The sequence below is a fragment of the Haliaeetus albicilla genome, chromosome 4, assembly GCF_947461875.1.
Source record: "Haliaeetus albicilla chromosome 4, bHalAlb1.1, whole genome shotgun sequence".
In the NCBI taxonomy this organism is placed as follows: domain Eukaryota; kingdom Metazoa; phylum Chordata; class Aves; order Accipitriformes; family Accipitridae; genus Haliaeetus; species Haliaeetus albicilla.
The window spans coordinates 22127725-22144240 of record NC_091486.1 but is presented as its reverse complement, the minus strand read 5'-3'; the positions used below and the strand labels follow the sequence as shown (position 1 = coordinate 22144240).

The 16516-nt window shown below is 38.5% G+C and overlaps 1 protein-coding gene across 6 annotated transcripts in view; it reads right to left on the bottom strand.

Annotated features, from left to right (window-relative positions):
- Window positions 1-16516, bottom strand: part of B3GALT1 (beta-1,3-galactosyltransferase 1) — a 220456-nt gene that overhangs the window by 177996 nt on the left and 25944 nt on the right. The gene's annotated exons all lie outside the window — the stretch shown is intronic.

The following is a 16516-nucleotide window of genomic DNA, read 5'->3' as shown; positions in this document are numbered from 1 at the left end:
AAAGCTAACAAAAACAGAATTAAGAGCTGACTTAAGAAATTTTGGTTCTATCTATATGTTTAGTTTTTGTAAAGTTTTCTTTTTCACATGCCTCATTGAAAACAGCTGGAGAAAAGTATTATGCCTTACTTCCTAAGCCTGTTCTGCTTGTCACTTAAGATTAACACATTGGCACAAAGGAGCTAAACCTTTGAGACAAGATTCCAGCTACTCTGACATGCAATGGTTGTCCAGTGGTTATTCTCAGGTGTTGCCTCCTGGCATAATTCCCTTTTCTGTTTATGCAGAACAGGGCTTTTTTCTTTTTGCAAGTTCTGAAGCTTACTTCAATGATAAATGAATAAGCTCCTCCTTATTTCAGAGGAACTAAATACTTTAGACAATGCTCCTGAAGTCACTTGCTAAAAATTTCTGTAAGTAAGAAAGAATTGTGCGTGCATGGTGTGCAGCCTGGTTTTGTATGTAAGTGCCTGGGTTATGGGTACCATGAGCAGAGAAAAAGAAAAAAACTGATATAGACCAGACCAACTCAGGTCCTGCAAGGTGATACCAGCTCTGGAGTGCTGCCAGAATGTGGCTTCTGGAGAAGCCAAACAGGACATAACTCGTCTGGCAATGTGCTGAAGTGAAGCCAGTCTGAGCATGCCTGCCATGCCCTGCTGGCACTTCTGGTTCAAAAATGTCTTACAGGGTCAGGTGGACCCAGATGCAGCACCTGAACTGGCTCCATGTGTTTGCGCAGTGTGCGCATTGAGCAGTTCTGGGGAAGTTGGTCACAGGTGGCACACTGAGGTTCAGAAGCAGTGGAATTAAATTATTCCTCAGTCTGGGAAAGTGAGCTTCTTCCAGTCTGTTTTCAATGCAGATAACGGAGCGTTGACTTGATTTTAATTCTTCAGAAAATCTTTTTCCCCCTTACTGGAAACACTATAAATGATATTATATTGTACAGTGTTTGGCATTCTTGGATTTACAAATCCTGCCAGTTCCAAAATGAGAATAGCTAGCACACAATGAACATCAAGGACTCTTCCAAAAGTTTCCACAACAGGCAATTTAATAATGTAGACATCTGTGACTTTCTCTGAGAAATAGGTTTATCTCTCAAAATGATACTGTACTACTTAATGTCCGTCTCTGTGCAACTGAGAAGCACTTTAGACAAATGTTCTCTTCTATTCTTTCTTTAGATTGACATGGGCTTTACAGGAACGTTTGTTTTATAAGACCGATGTGAAACTGTGAAAGGCCTCCTGATTTGCCTGTACTACATTTAACCTCATAGTGAATACTCATGGTTTTAGCTTTTAACATTTTCTTTCCCTCACCTGCATTAAAAATACTTGTTATTTGTATTAGGTATAAAAAATACTTGGCTACATCACCTTCACACCTGTGTTTCTTAAAGACAAAAGACTTACAGTTTCTTTCTACATTTTGTTGTGTTTATTTTGAGAGACAACATGATTTATCTTTAAATGGGGGTTGACTCCAGGTTACTGAAAGCTCTGTATGGGCACTATGGAAAAGATGTGTCCCTCATGTTTAGAAAAACCCCACATATTCCACATGCATAGTTTACATTCTTACTCAGCTGTCCCTCTTCACTGTCACTCATTCTTCCTGTGTTAAAGATCTGATGATCTCATTCTTTAGTCTTCCAGCTTGTCTTTTAAAATAATCTTTTATTAACTTTAGCATCAGTGACAGACATGTATTTCTTGTCTTGTGCACTTACTTGAATTTATTCAGCTTTTTACCTACTTATTCATGTTTTTCTCTTCAGAAAATGCCATTGATTATCCAAAAAATGAAATTACATGAATTACACATTCTGTTTCTAGAAATGTGTAGGTATCACAGAGTAATTAACATGTAGCTATTCTAGCCTGTAAAACTTTTTCATACTTAAAAAGTCCAGGTGCTACAGAAATCAATGGGGAAACTCACATTAACAAGCTAGGATTTCACTGTTACCTTGTTCTAAAAGAGAAATGCCAGTTTAGCAGTTCACTGATGATAGGCTACTGTACGGTGCAGTGACCAAAGATCAATATGCCAAGCTACTAGAAGAAAAAGTCATTGTAAATCTATGTGGTGCATTGCTGAGATAATGGTTTTTATAGAACAAACAAGTTTTCCCACACTTTCTCTCAAAAGTGAATTCAGTGTTTATGAAGAATGAATTGTAGTGGTTCAAAATGTCTGCAGGATGTCCTGATCAGCCTTGTCAAGTTCAGACTTCCAGATTTCATCAGTCTTTATTGCTACAAATTTTGCCCAGACATTGAAACACTTCATATTGGGTACAGCTCTCCTGTACGACATAAAGACATATCAAACTTTTCCATTAGAAAAAATACAATCAAATGGAGTCAGTGCATTGGTCCAGCTAAATTAAGTGTTCATTTAAAACTCAAAAGAGTCAAATTTTCTCAAGATTTTATTAAAAGCATGTCCCTGAAAGTCTTTCCCCCCCCTGTAGTTTTTATTTTCACCCAAAGCACAGTGACTTACAGCTTTATAGATCTCCTCTAATGCACTTTGGTCTATGCCTGAGTAGTAATATCCTTCTATACTGCCACTGTGGGTGGTCTTTTAACAAGTAGGCAGAACAAAGTATAATAAAGAATGTTTCATACAAAAGAAGATAGAGTCATTTATTTGTAAATTTTTATAAAACCTTAATTAGACTAGCTAATTAATGCTTCTAGAGCATGTCACTTCTGCATTTCTCAAGCAGAAGAAATCAGAGATCCTCTAGGTCACTTTGAAAATCTTGGCCATTACTCAAATTACTTTAATTCCAATGAGATTTCAGCTTGAAATCACACAGATTCCCCCCACCCCCACCCCCAAATCCTGCAGTGAGGCCCATAAGGTAGGTACACAGAATAATACAAAAGCATTTAAACAAACTAGCTTTGATTTTTCAGTGCTCAGCACCCAGAAAGACAGTCAAGGTTAAATGGAGATGCAGATATTGTACAGTTCTCAGTATCAAGCTATTTCACTGTGGCACCGTAGCTGACCAGTTTTGAAATATTATCTAGCATTCTTGCATTTGCAAGAAATGGGGGGGGGGGTGTGTGTGTGTGTTTGTCTTTGAGCATCTATTTTCTATATAGGTTTGCTAATCTACAGAAAAACACATGTACATTAGTCTTCACTACAGCTAGTAAAACAAATAAAACTTCTGGACACAGGTTATGGAACATGCAAATAAACAGTTCTGAGATTTCTGCAATTGTGTGTTTATATAGTGAGTAAAAAAGGAAGTAGTAAACAAGGAAGCTTGTTTCCAGTAGGGGCTGTATGACCAATTGTATACAATTCTAGCATTTTAAAGGCAACTGCAATATAGAAAAATGAACAAATGTAGGGTTGTGGAAGGAGTCTACTTGTTTCATCTGTTGAGTGCCATTTCAAAAAGGCAGGTTTCTACCTTTCTTTCAGTAGGTGGGAAGAGTGTTTTCATGCCAACAGCAGACTTGCAAGTTTCAGTGCCAAAAAACTTTAGTAAAATATCAGCCTTTGCTACAAACAATATGCAAGCAAAATACACTTTCCATTTGTAGATTAAATTGCCCATCAAATACAAAGGAAAACCAAAACAATCTAGTCTTGTAACAGATGCAAAAGGCTGCTAGGTAGACTTCATACAATTTTTACAAGCATGAAGAATGAATGGCTATCCACATATAACCAAGTATTTATAAGAAAACTTTCTGAAATAAAGCCTTTACTAAAAAATAAAAATATTGTACAAATCAGCTGTGAAGAAATTCAGAAGGGGGTTCTGTGGATGAAAGCATAATGGTTTATTTTCAGACTACCATCTTCCATAAATTTAAGTGCTCAATACTGTACCAGCCAGGTGTCAGAAATGAATAGTGAACCTGCCAGGAGAGATGTTTTCCATTTCTTAACCACCATCCTGGTCCATGACAGAATTGATTGGCTTTTTCACATATACTGCTACTACTGGCAGAGATAAAATATGATCTCTCTTTAAATAACTATCTTTACACCAAATTTGTTCACTTCAAGTGAGTTTAGTATGATATTTTGATTTTTAAAAAGATAAATGAAATAATCTAAATCCACAGTACTGTTAAATTCTTATTGTTTGAGAATACTAGAACACACTTTTGACAAAGGGCTTGCTTTATAATTTAAGCAAAATTTAAGCGCAATGTGCAGTAGATTTTTCTCTTGTCTCAGTGGTGCTTGACCTTTACTTCATTGAATGGGTATCTTAATCTACTAGGTACTCTATGCTGTTTCCTATGATAAGAATTTGAGTTCTCAGTCTGGCATGATTGCCTTCCACTATGGTTTAAGGTGTGAGCAGACTCAACAAGATTGTTCTGCTCTCAAAACACTGATATAAAAAGAACTCATCAGTGACTGGTCATTCTTTAGTAGTCTGCTGTATAGTGTAGCATTTCCTATGATCTGTGAATTATGAGATCAATTTGCATCAGAAAAGTATAACAGAGTTACCACGAAATGGTGGAGTTCAAGATCCTTAGGGCAGCAAGGAGGGCACACAGCAAGCTCACTACCCTGGACTCCAGGAGAGCAGACTTTGGCCTCTTCAGGGATCTGCCTGGTAGAGTACCATGGGATAAAGCTGTGGAGGGAAGAGGGGCCCAAGAAAGCTGGTTAATATTCAGGGATCACCTCCTCCAAGCTCAGGAGCGATGCATCCCATCAAAGAAGTAGTCAGGCAAAAATGCCAGGAGGCCTGCATGGATGAACAAGGAGCTCCTGGACAAACTCAAATGCAAAACAGAAGCCTACGGAGGGTGGAAGCAAGGACAGGTAGCCTGAGAGGAATACAGAGAAATTGTCCAAGCAGCCAGGAATCAGGTTAGGAAAGCCAAAGTCTTGATAGAATAAAATCTGCCCAGGGACGTCAAGGGCAACAAGAAAAGCATCTGTAGGTACGTTGGTGATAAAAGGAAGACTAGGGAAAATGTGGGCCCTTTCTGGAAGGAAATGAGACCTGGTTACCTGGGATATGGGGAAGGCTGAGGTACTCAACGACTTTTCTGCCTCAGTCTTCACCGGCAAGTGCTCCAGCCACACTGCCCAAGTCACAGAAGGCAAAGGCAGGGACTGGGAGAATGAAGAACCACCCACTGTAGAAGATCAGGTTCGAGACCATCTAAGGAACCTGAAGGTGCATGAGTCCATAGAACCTGATGAGATGCATCTGTGGGTCCTGAGGGAACTTGCGGATGAAGTGGCTAAGTCACTATCCATCATATTTGAGAAGTCGTGGCAGTCTGGGGAAGTTCCCACCGACTGGAAAAGGGGAAACATAACCCCCATTTTTAAAAAGGGAAAAAAGGAAGACCCAGGGAACTACAGGCCAGTCAGTCTCACCTCTGTGCCCGGCAAGATCATGGAGCGGATCCTCCTGGAAACTATGCTAGGGCACACAGAAAATAAGGAGGTGATTGGTGACAGCCAACACAGCTTACTAAAGGCAAACTGTGCCTGACAAATTTGGTGGCCTTCTACAACGGGGTTACAGCATTAGTGGGTAAGGGAAGAGCAACAGACATCATCTACCTGGACTTGTGCAAAGCATTTGACACTGTCCTGCACAACATCCTTGTCTCTAAATTGGAGAGACGTGGATTTGATGGCAGCCTTCCAGTACCTGAAGGGGGCCTACAGGAAAGATGGGAAGGGACTTTTTACAAGGGCATGTAGTGATAGGACAAGGGGTAATGGCTTTAAACTGAAAGAGGGTAGATTTAGATTAGATGTAAGGAAGAAGTTCTTCGCTATGATGGTGGTGAGGTACCGAAACAGGTTGCCCAGGGAGGTTGTGGATGCCTCATCCCTGGAAGTGTTCAAGGCCAGGTTGGATGGGGCTTTGAGCAACCTGGTCTAGTGGAAGGTGTCCCTGCTTATGGCAGGGGGGTTGGAACTAGATGGTCTTTGAGGTCCCTTCCAACCCAAAACATTCTATGATTCTATGAAACTTGAGAAACTGTATGGTTCTGTTTAAACAGTACTTATCTTCTTCATAACAAAAAGGATTCAAAATCTGATTCCAAAAGCATATCACTCCTGGGGAAAACTGTATTTCCATAATTATTCTCAACAGCTCTTTCTCAGGATTTTCAGCACATAAAATAGTTTATATTTGGAGAATACCTACGAAAAGCCAGCTGCAATTCTACAAATGTTGCATTTTTGTCAGATTATATAAATTTAACTCTGTAAGTTCTCCTGACACATACAGAAATACATGGGTTCTGTATGTCTTCAAGTTCACAGATGAGGATTTAGTGATACACTCATTTGTTTTAATACACTGCTGTGTGATCTTTATATTCTGTACACCTTCAATTATTTCTATGGGTTTCATACAGTCCTGATGCAAGTAACAGTCCAACCCCAGAATGAGAAGTGAAAGGCACAAATGTGGCTGGCACAGAGCCAGCTCGGGTTTGGTGGCAATACAGCAGTGGTAGCACAAGGCAGCCGAGACAGGTGATGACTCAGAGCCCTGCGCTGCACTCCCTGTCACGGGATGCTTCGGGGTCCCATCACTCCCTCTAGCAGTGCACATGCACAGTGTCCTACATCAGCCTGTGCTCAATTTCTGTATTACTGAACTGGTTATTATTTAGCCTGCCTAAAAAATAATAAATTGTGTTTTTATGTCGTGGTGCAAAGCAAGCCATCAAAAAGGGTGAGTGGCCATTTTCAAATTATTTATTTCTCTGGCAAACGTGCTATAGACTTCATCCTTTGCAGGTTTTACTATACTGTTACTAAAGAAACAAAACCTAAAAAGTACAGAATATGTCATCAGTGTTTGCACCAGTTCTAGCTAACAAAACTACTATCCAGAAGCATATGTCTACTATGAATAGTGTTAAGACCATAAAGAGTGATTAATAATAGTATGCAAGTATAAAATGTTTGTATTGTGAAAGCCAAATGAATTGCTTACACGTCTGTTGGATCCACTTGGCTTAGCTGAAATGTTGATTATAAAATAAACCTTTAAAAGTTTGAGTTATTGCTTATATTGATATAACAGGAAAGTTAAAACCTTAATGTCAGGTTCCAAGGAGCTTTAAGAGCATATATTTAGGTAAGTGATAATGCTGACTCAGCTCGCAAATCTGACTTTTGTCCTTTTCAAAAATAACCCACTTTTGTGGGCTATCTGCCTACTTCTGCTTTGTTTCCTCCTTTGTCTCAGTCCCATCTTTTCATCGCAGTCGCACAGCTCTCGCCTGCACAGTAGCAGCAGCCTGCTTAGGAAACATCCCAACACCTCCAAGTTTCATTCTTAACCTCCTTGCTGAGTTATTCTTAATTCTATTTTCTAGACACTTGCTCTCCATCAGTCTTTTAATGAGCTCTTGCCACCCTCTCCTGTTTCATTTCTGTCCTCCCTTCAGAGTATGTGCATGCACACACACACACACATTTCATTTCCCGGAGTTGTCAACCTCCTGTGTACCCTCCTGCCCTCCACTCCTCTGGCTCCAGCCTTCTTTACCAGGATCCTCATTTTTATTGCTTTTTACTTATAATTATGAAAGGAAGATGATCTGGTTCTCTACTAAGAATGAAACATGTATTAAAGTTGAAAAATAGAAGAATTTAATTTTCCTTTTGTACTTTTATTTCCATGTGTTTTGATTTACATTATGCAAAATTCAGTTGATAATCAGACATAACTCAGAATGAGCTTAGAGATTCCATTTCCAGCTATGTCAATTTATGTTTAATAATTTTCCCATTCTTTCTAGTAATCTATTCTTTATTTTAAAAGATTAGAAGCCTGAAAGTATGCTGTCCTTTCCACCAAAATTCATCATAGCCTCATGGAAGTCAACTTGGTAAGAATAAATAAGTGGAAGGAGAAAGAGCACAACAAACAATGAAAACTGAAAATGAATTTATTTTAATTCACTATTATAGCAGGTATGACACAGATGAGGGTTGAGTGCCAGGAGAGTGCACTGGAAAAATCACTGAGCTTTCCTTTTGTTTCATAGTGCAATATGTTATATAGTTATTACAATATGATATGCAATTTTTAATATTTTTTTAATGGACTGATTTCTTCTTTAGTGTCTCCTACTTTCTATTCAGGCGTTTTAGTCAAACTCTGCTTGACAAAGGTACACGAGGGATGCTTTGACAAAAACTCAAAATCCTAGATTAGTGTAGAAACTGAATTGTGTTAAAAGTGCGTGGTTAGATTAGTTCCCATAAAATGAATGGTTATGAAGTTATTTTTAAAAGAATGTATTAAATACATTCTTTTCTTACTCCTATCCCTAAAAACTCTGCTTTCATTGTTATCATTTGAGGCATATGGTAAGAGCACCTGGACTGAAGCTCATTCTTTCACATGTATTATTAATAAGAAAAGGATTCTTCTAGTAGATTAAAGGTACAGTAAGAACTTGCACTGTCTCCCTGCATTCTCTGCATGCTCACTAGTGCTTTCAGAGAGAAAAAAAAGGTGACACTGAATTAAACCTCTGCCACGCTTCATTCTTCAGAGTATAATTGGAATTAAAAGGTGTAAAAATATTTCTTTCACATGAGTATCAGGGGATAGGTTTGGTAAGAGTGGAGTAAAAAAGGCACCACTCTTATGTAATTAATATAGAGAGTTGGGTTGTTACATACCCAAAGAGGTTATGACATTTCACTACAGATCTGGAGTGGATCACCTCAAGTGATTTTGGAGAGGGTTCAAACAGCACCACACTTCTTTAGCTGGCCAATTCGAGGCTGAAAAGGATCATCAAAACTTCACATCTTTGTTAGAAATTAATGCCAAGAAATCCATGAGCCTCTTCCATGCCTCCTCTGAGAGGGATTATCCTTGGGGCATGCATAACAGAAGCAGTTGTCTTCCCTACTCCATGTAACACAGCCTTTCCCCTGGGGATCAATGACCTTTGGTACATCCGCGCATGTGTAGATGCAGACCACAGAGGGGATGATTCAGGAATAGCACAAAGGTAAAACCAAGAATAAATATTGGAGGGTGAGATACTTATACAAGTCTTTTATATCTTAATGTAGAACCTTCCTTGGCAAAACAGCTATGAATACAGTCAAGAATAACTAAGGAACTGGCTCCTTTGTTTAGGTATTTAAATGTTGGTTTAGATAATGGAAGCTCACATTTCTTCCCTTTACCTTCTTTGCCCAGGATGCACATGTGTCTAGTTAGCATACAGGTTTCAAGAATAAAAAGGTCAGGTTTGTATCAGGGAAAAATAGTAAAGGCAGGTGTGGATGACAAGGTCGATTGCCTAGGGGTGACGTAGCAACATTTTTTGTGGCTGATAATGACTTGGATAGGAAACATCCTCTGTCTGACCTTATCTGCTAACTGCAAGTCATTCCCACTGCAAAGAAGGATTTGCCGCGTCAGACTGTCAATGCCATCTCTCTCATCGTTATTACAAATTCCCCGTTTTTTCACGTTTGTGCTGGTTTTGGTTGGGACTCTCACACCTCATTGTAAGAAGGTAGCTGAATGCTGGGCTCTGTGTTTCCAATTCTAAACGTCAGCAGGGCTGGGGTGGGGGCTGATGAGGAAGATGATGTAACAGGTGTTGACTGTCCCTGTTCCACCCATAAATAATGTTAGGAAGGTTGCTGTGGCAATGTTTTCTGTCACACCTGGTTCCAAGCTCAGTAAGTTGAACCTTCCGTCCACATTGGGTTTTTAGGATATGTAAAAAGTACGAGCCTCATGACAGATTGACTCTCTCTCAGCTGAGTGAGAGGGAAAAAAGAGATCTTGTTAGAAGATGCTGTAGATTTTCTAATGGTGGAAGGGTCCTGATTTTTCTGTTTATTGTTAACATACAAGTAATTCCATTTACATGGGAACTACAATAGAATGAAGCAAATGTGGTATCGGGGAACACATGTGCAATACAGCTTTCCTCAATTCTCTGCACCAATATTATCATTTGGTGAAGAATGAAGTACGATTATTTTTTTTAAATATATTACAGTATTTATTTTATCATCCAGATGACAAAGCAAAAAAATTAGTTTCACTTTTTCCATAGGCTGTCAAAACAGAAAGCTGTATATGTTTTCCTGGTAGCTTTTCCTTTTTCCAATGTAGGCAAATCATTTTTCAGAAAGCTAAAGAACTAGGGAATCTTTATCCTCAGAAGCTAGCTAGAACCAGACAGAGCCTCAGCTTGGTGTCCTGAATTTACCCAAACACACCACAATGTTACATAGTATTATTTCCAGAGGTGCTGGAATGCTATTTGTTCCCAACAGTAAGTTCATTGCCATAACAATTAGCTACCGTCAATAAGAGTCAAAGACTTTCAGTGACAAAAATGGCTTTCAAATGAAAACAACTATTTACAGAAAAGATACATTCTGAACACAGACTGGTAATTTGCAGGTGTGCGTGAGGACAGGAGTCACTTCTGCTGCTATGTAAGGCAGGGACAGTGATTCAGTCATAGACTGCAGGGAGGCTTGCCGCATGCTAGCAGGTAAGCAAGCCAAAACCAAGTAAGCTTCAGCTTGAGTGGAAAAAAAGGCCAGTGATGGACTCTCTTAGCACACTGAAACTGGTTTTCTGAGTGGAACCACAAAAAATGCTGTACTTTATTCCCAGTGCCCGTAAAATCTCACTTAATAGAGGAAAATAAATCCTACTGCCAGACAAGCAAAAACAACTGGGAAAAAAGTTCTCAGGACTTTCAGGTTCTTCCTTTTATTTCTGTATTTCCCTTAGTGAAAACTATTTTTCATCTATAGCATAAAGAGAGAGCTGACACAAAGCAAACCCCCAAACAGCCTGTTCCACACACTGGGCAGAATTTTTAGCAGTTATCTATCTCCTTGTTAATGCTACTTAGAAATATAAGCTTCAATATACTTCTAGTTATTGAATAAGATGTTACTAAATATATCAGAATATAATGTCCTTCTTGATGTTCAGCTATAAGATAAGAAAATGTAACTGTCAGAAATACATGAATGTTATACCAATTTTTTTAATTTAGTGAATGGGCTCAATTCTAACACATAGACCTGAGATTACTTCTGGGTTTTATCTGATTATGATTTCTTTGAATTTCATCTTCTCTTGGAGATATTTCTACATCTCTTTTTTGATCCAAGTAAATTTAACCATGTGATTTATCTTCAAGATAGGGGGATGATAATTTTTTCCCATTGAAAATGTGCCCCATAACCCTTTAAAGTATTAGTACTAATATTGCAATCCAGAAACCTATGAGCACTCAAGCAGCCCAGTTTAAACAAAACAAAAGCCCAACAAATAAAACCAAATTCAAGCAAGTTTTTTAGTTGCATAAGCATGAACAAAATACACTCTTTCCTTCCTATATTACATTTTTTTGAGCAAAAACATGTGTTAGTGAACATGAGCTCTCCAACATATCAATTTGTTAAAATTCCATATGGATCTTTTTCTGTTTTTTGTAATACTTTGATTACGTTCGAGATTCATCTCCAAGTGTGGTGGTTCATCTCAGAGGAGGGTTGAAGCAATAGGGTCTGAATAGATACTTCCTCAGAGATCTGCACAGGCTTCTCTGAAGAGGAGGATGGGATCAGAAAGTGATACAATTCACTCTGTACACAGAATACAGAGCAAATGGACAATTAATCATATAGCGTCAATCTATGAAAGGTCCCAGAATCTTTTTAAGGATGTTTACAATAAAGTTATCAAGACTCCATTGATTCCATGAAGAACTGAATGCTTCAGTTTGCACCAACAGCAAGCTGTAGGAACCTCTTTGAGGTAGAGAGCTCTAGAGGCCACTGGAAAAGATCAGAAAGAAGGGGAGTGCATCAAATGATTAATATCCTAAAAGTGAACAGAAAGCAGCCTGACTACTTCAGTAATTTTCAGACCAGAACTGCAATACTGTAGACTACAGATGTCACTGACCAGAAATAGAGTGACACAAAGAATTCCAGGAGGTTTAATTTTATACAACCACAACACCAGTAAAGTTTATGTAATCTGTTAAAGAATTTTCAGCTTTGATACACTGGATCTTCTTAGATTTCTTAGATGGAAAAGCAAGAGCTTTTCATTAGAAGACTTAGCTTGAACATAACCATTTAAACAAGAGCCCAAAGACATAAAAGTCTTCAAAAGTTTAGGTTGTTCAGAGACCAATTAAATTTTTCTCTGCTATAAGATAGCAGAATTGGGTTTCAATTTGTTCCAGATAAGTATTTGGATAACTAAACTGAGCTTATCAAGAAAATATTTCAGAACAAGAGAAGGTGCTGGAAGGAGGTAGAAAAGACATTTGCGCTGCCTAGCAGCTTACGTGGACTTCAGATTATTTACACAGAGAACCCTTTGCCTCCATGACTGGACTGCTCATACTCCTGCTCTGACATCTGAACGACACTGCATCAAAGTATTTAAGATGTAAATACTAATGAAGGTTAACTTGGGTTTTCTTAATTCTTTACAGTTTGATACTTCAAACTAAACCACAGCTGGGTACTGACTGACAAAGACAACATTATTAGGTGTATTATGATACACCTTAATGCAGCAAAATCCTATACAATATAGTAACTGGTCTTGTGATGTTTACTTGCGAACTGCAGCTTCAGAAAGTGAGAATAAGGTTTTACTATAACTATTCAAAACTCAAAACATGGTTTTAGTTTTTAAGGACTTATATAATGAATCTTTGCATCCCTACTAATTTTAGATGAGTTTACTTGTTAATCCCAATGAAAAAAACAGTTTAATGTCTATGAAAATTAAAAACAGATTTACAGTTTATAGTCCCATAGTTTCCATAACTTTTAATTTGGTTTTAGTTTTTATCTGTGTTTTTAAGAAATGTGAGGAAAAAAGTGCTGTATTTAAAAACTTAATGTTCATAAGAAATGCTTTAGCTGGAAGAGAAGCTTTATTGATTTTTAGGGCTGGGCTTTGGGAATTGAATTTTTCTGGAGTATAACATTTTATTTACTGGTGGTTGATAAACTGAGGTGTCACCTGTCAGCTGGCTTCAGTTAAAGAAAGCTGATTGATAGGCCAGGACATACAAATGAAGAATAAAATTATAAAAATGGCAGAAACTTTTTGTTTTCCCCTGGAATTAGTCAGGCTAATACCTAGCTTGAACAGGCTCATTCTTATTATTTGCTGCCTGCGTTATTCTACCTCCTATAGGTACCAATCATCATTACAGTTCCTGTCTACTAGGCTCTTAACATTCTGTATGAAAAAATGGTTTGGACATACTACACAGTCTCCGAATGCTTATCATCATACAGCATAATTTAGACATTTATCCATGTGTCAACTGCAATTTCATCTCCTCTGTATGAAGATGTCTATGCTAAACAAAGTACTCCAGTGTTCAGGAATAAATAAAAAGAATTACATTAAAATAATTCACATGTTAAATGCAGAAGTAGAAAGCAATAGGTTTTCCAAGGGGTTTTTTGGAGGTTTCCAAAATAATCTAATGACTAGTCCTTCAGCTTTCTATATAGGACAATTAGTTCTAGGTGCAGTTATTAGTAAACAAATAGCAGCTGCATCACTGTTTCTTCATTTCTTCCTTTCTCTGCCTTACTGCTTGTCTTGCCTTAACCTTTTTCTTGCTGGCTATGGTCTGGAGGCAACTGCTTTTCACACCCGTGTTTCTTGACTTGTGGTTTGAAACAGCTTGGTCAAAGGGAGATGCCCTTCTCAAAGGGTCAGAAGCCCAACTGCCCCACCCCCACCCCCCAAGTTTTGCACCTCAGTTGATAAAGGATTGGTAGCAAGGCCAAGGAATCCTGTACCATACCATTATTTCATAACCATCTTTTCTGTCATCAAATGTGTAACAAAGACTGTGAATGGAAGAGCAGTAATCCTAATTTTACTTGGTATTCACAGTGATTTAGAATTTAAATTAGAAGTAATTATCTGGAGGACCACTGATTTTGGTGAACAACAATGCAAGATTAAACTGCTATTATCAGAGTGGAGTATCTTTATTAGATACACTTTTTTTTTTTTTTAAATTCTAGGGGGCTCTGAATCCAAACAGATTCATGAAGACTGTAGAATATATATTTAGTACAGTTCTTCTGTTATGTTTTGAATGTCTAGAACATACCAGATTAGACCACAGAAACTCCTTGTAACGTTTGGGAAGAATCACCTCCTAAGAAGGCTACTATCTGCTTGTCAGGTGTAGCAAAAAAAAATATTAGGGCATTAAATTCATGCATGTAGGTGGTCTACAGGCTGTCCGCTAACCAGACACATGGACACAAAGGATATGGTATGGACAAATGCATATCCAAGTCTGCTGCTTTAGAGGCCTCTCTTGACTACAAGCTCTCACCATTTTAATCAATATATCATGCCAATCTTCTGTCCTAGGAAAGGGACATAGGAACTCTGTCATTTTCCCTTCTGCTTCTCTGATGCAGGCATAGAAGGGATCCCCTATACAGTGCTATTGAAAGATCCTTGTACTGCATCACATTCTATTTAGAAAACAGGTGAACAAAAACCCCTTTCCTATTCATCAAGGTCTTGGAATGATTAATTTTGGTGTTCCATCTTGACCCCATATCTTATGATACCAAACACAGCAGCAGTAGAGTAGGAAAGTGCAAATGTCTGTGCTGTTTTGTGGATGCTATCAATCTGACTGGTCCCATACTTCAGAAGAGAAGACAAAGAGCTCTTAGTTGTTTACCTGCTTCATTTATCATCAAGGAAATGCTGATCACAACTGTCCTTAAAATTAGTTGGCAGTTAAAAAAAACCCCAAAACCCAAGTCTGCATCAAACAAGCATAAACCACATGAAGGACATGACACCTGTTCAGCATCTTCAGAATCTGCAAGAATAACAAATGATGCCATTGCTGACTGGGCGTTCTTACTTTCCTTTTAAAACCAACTGTTAAATTAAGAAGACAGTAATTGTTACTGATTTAGGTACCTTCATCAGTTAAAAAAAACCCCACAGCTTCATACCCAGAATGTAGAACATCTACCAAAGGGCACTATCATAACAAAACTAGCATGCAGTGCAACTCCTGCAACTTTATTTACATTTAAACAGTTGCATTAAGGACAACTTGGCAACATCACTTAATTCATGCCTCACTGACTGTCCTTATAGCTGGTAACTGGAGTCAACCATGGTTCAAAACTTGATGCCACAGTGCAGTAAGCTGAAGGAAGCTGCCCATTAGTCAGTCTCTGCTCAGACTTACTGTAATTGTCACTGAAAGATTTTCTTACATAGGTCTGTGGCTCTAAAAAGAATAGCTAATATGTGGGTAGACTGATACTAGTCAGCTTTAACACAATTCAGCTTAAATTCTTCTTCATTGACTGGAATGCAGCTACCTGCTTTGGCCAACCTCACCTTGATCCTCACACAGTTGGAGACAACCTGTAGCTCCTACAGCCACGCTCACCAGCTGGCTCCAGTCAGGACAGATTGATAACAAAGACCTTTTGCCAGTCACGTGCAAAGTTACTGTGGTCTGTAACAAGTTCATAGGTGATTCCCTGAGAACCCTTGATGGAAAGCAATCTCAGTGTACATCTCAAGGTCCAGTATGTTAACCATTGAATTCCTAGTATTTAAAAGTTAGAATGATACCACGTTAAATACATTTTAGACATACTACAATAGAAGGATTTTTTACATTATGTTCAGCTATGCCAAACATTTTATTCTAAGTAATATTCCCCATTCTGTTATGCAGTTGATCTTGGCTAAGCTGAATGATCCAGAAAAATATCTCTGCTAATGTACTATGAAACCATCCACAAACATAAAAGAGATGTCTAGTGACAATAGCACTTGGTCTTTCTTGCACAATCCAACTGTTTGCTAGGATTATCTAACTTAAACGAACTACACCGTAGAAGCACCTTTTCTGTCAGAAAATAGAGCTCTGAGAGGGACCAAGGGATTTTAATAAGTCAAAACTAATGTTTGAAATTTAACATTTGCTTGTGGAGCAATAGTGGGATCTTTACTAGGAGCAGGACCGTTGGACCTCGGCTGTGATCCACTGGAATTTCTATATTGTCTCACTCCTATAGATCCATTCCTTTGTCTTACAACTTGCATAACCAATTTATAGCTGTCCCAAAGTTGGGTGGAAATGCTGGGGTAAACACTGCAGTGAAAATTAAGGGTGGAATGGCAGAATAAGATGATTCACTACTGTTCAGAATCTCTGGATCACTTCTGCACAGCAAGGCCAAACTGTTTAATATATATCTAAACACACATACTACATAAACTACAGTGTAAAGGTACACTGCCTTAGGCTACATCCTCACGTAGCTACGGTGCTGCCTGCTTGAAACAGCTTCTAGCCCTAGCCCATGGCTGCAACACAGCAGAGAAGAATCCTCCCTCCCCCAGCCCATGTCCCCGAGCAGACCATAGCTCATTCACCCTTTTGCAAACATACAGTGTTATCTG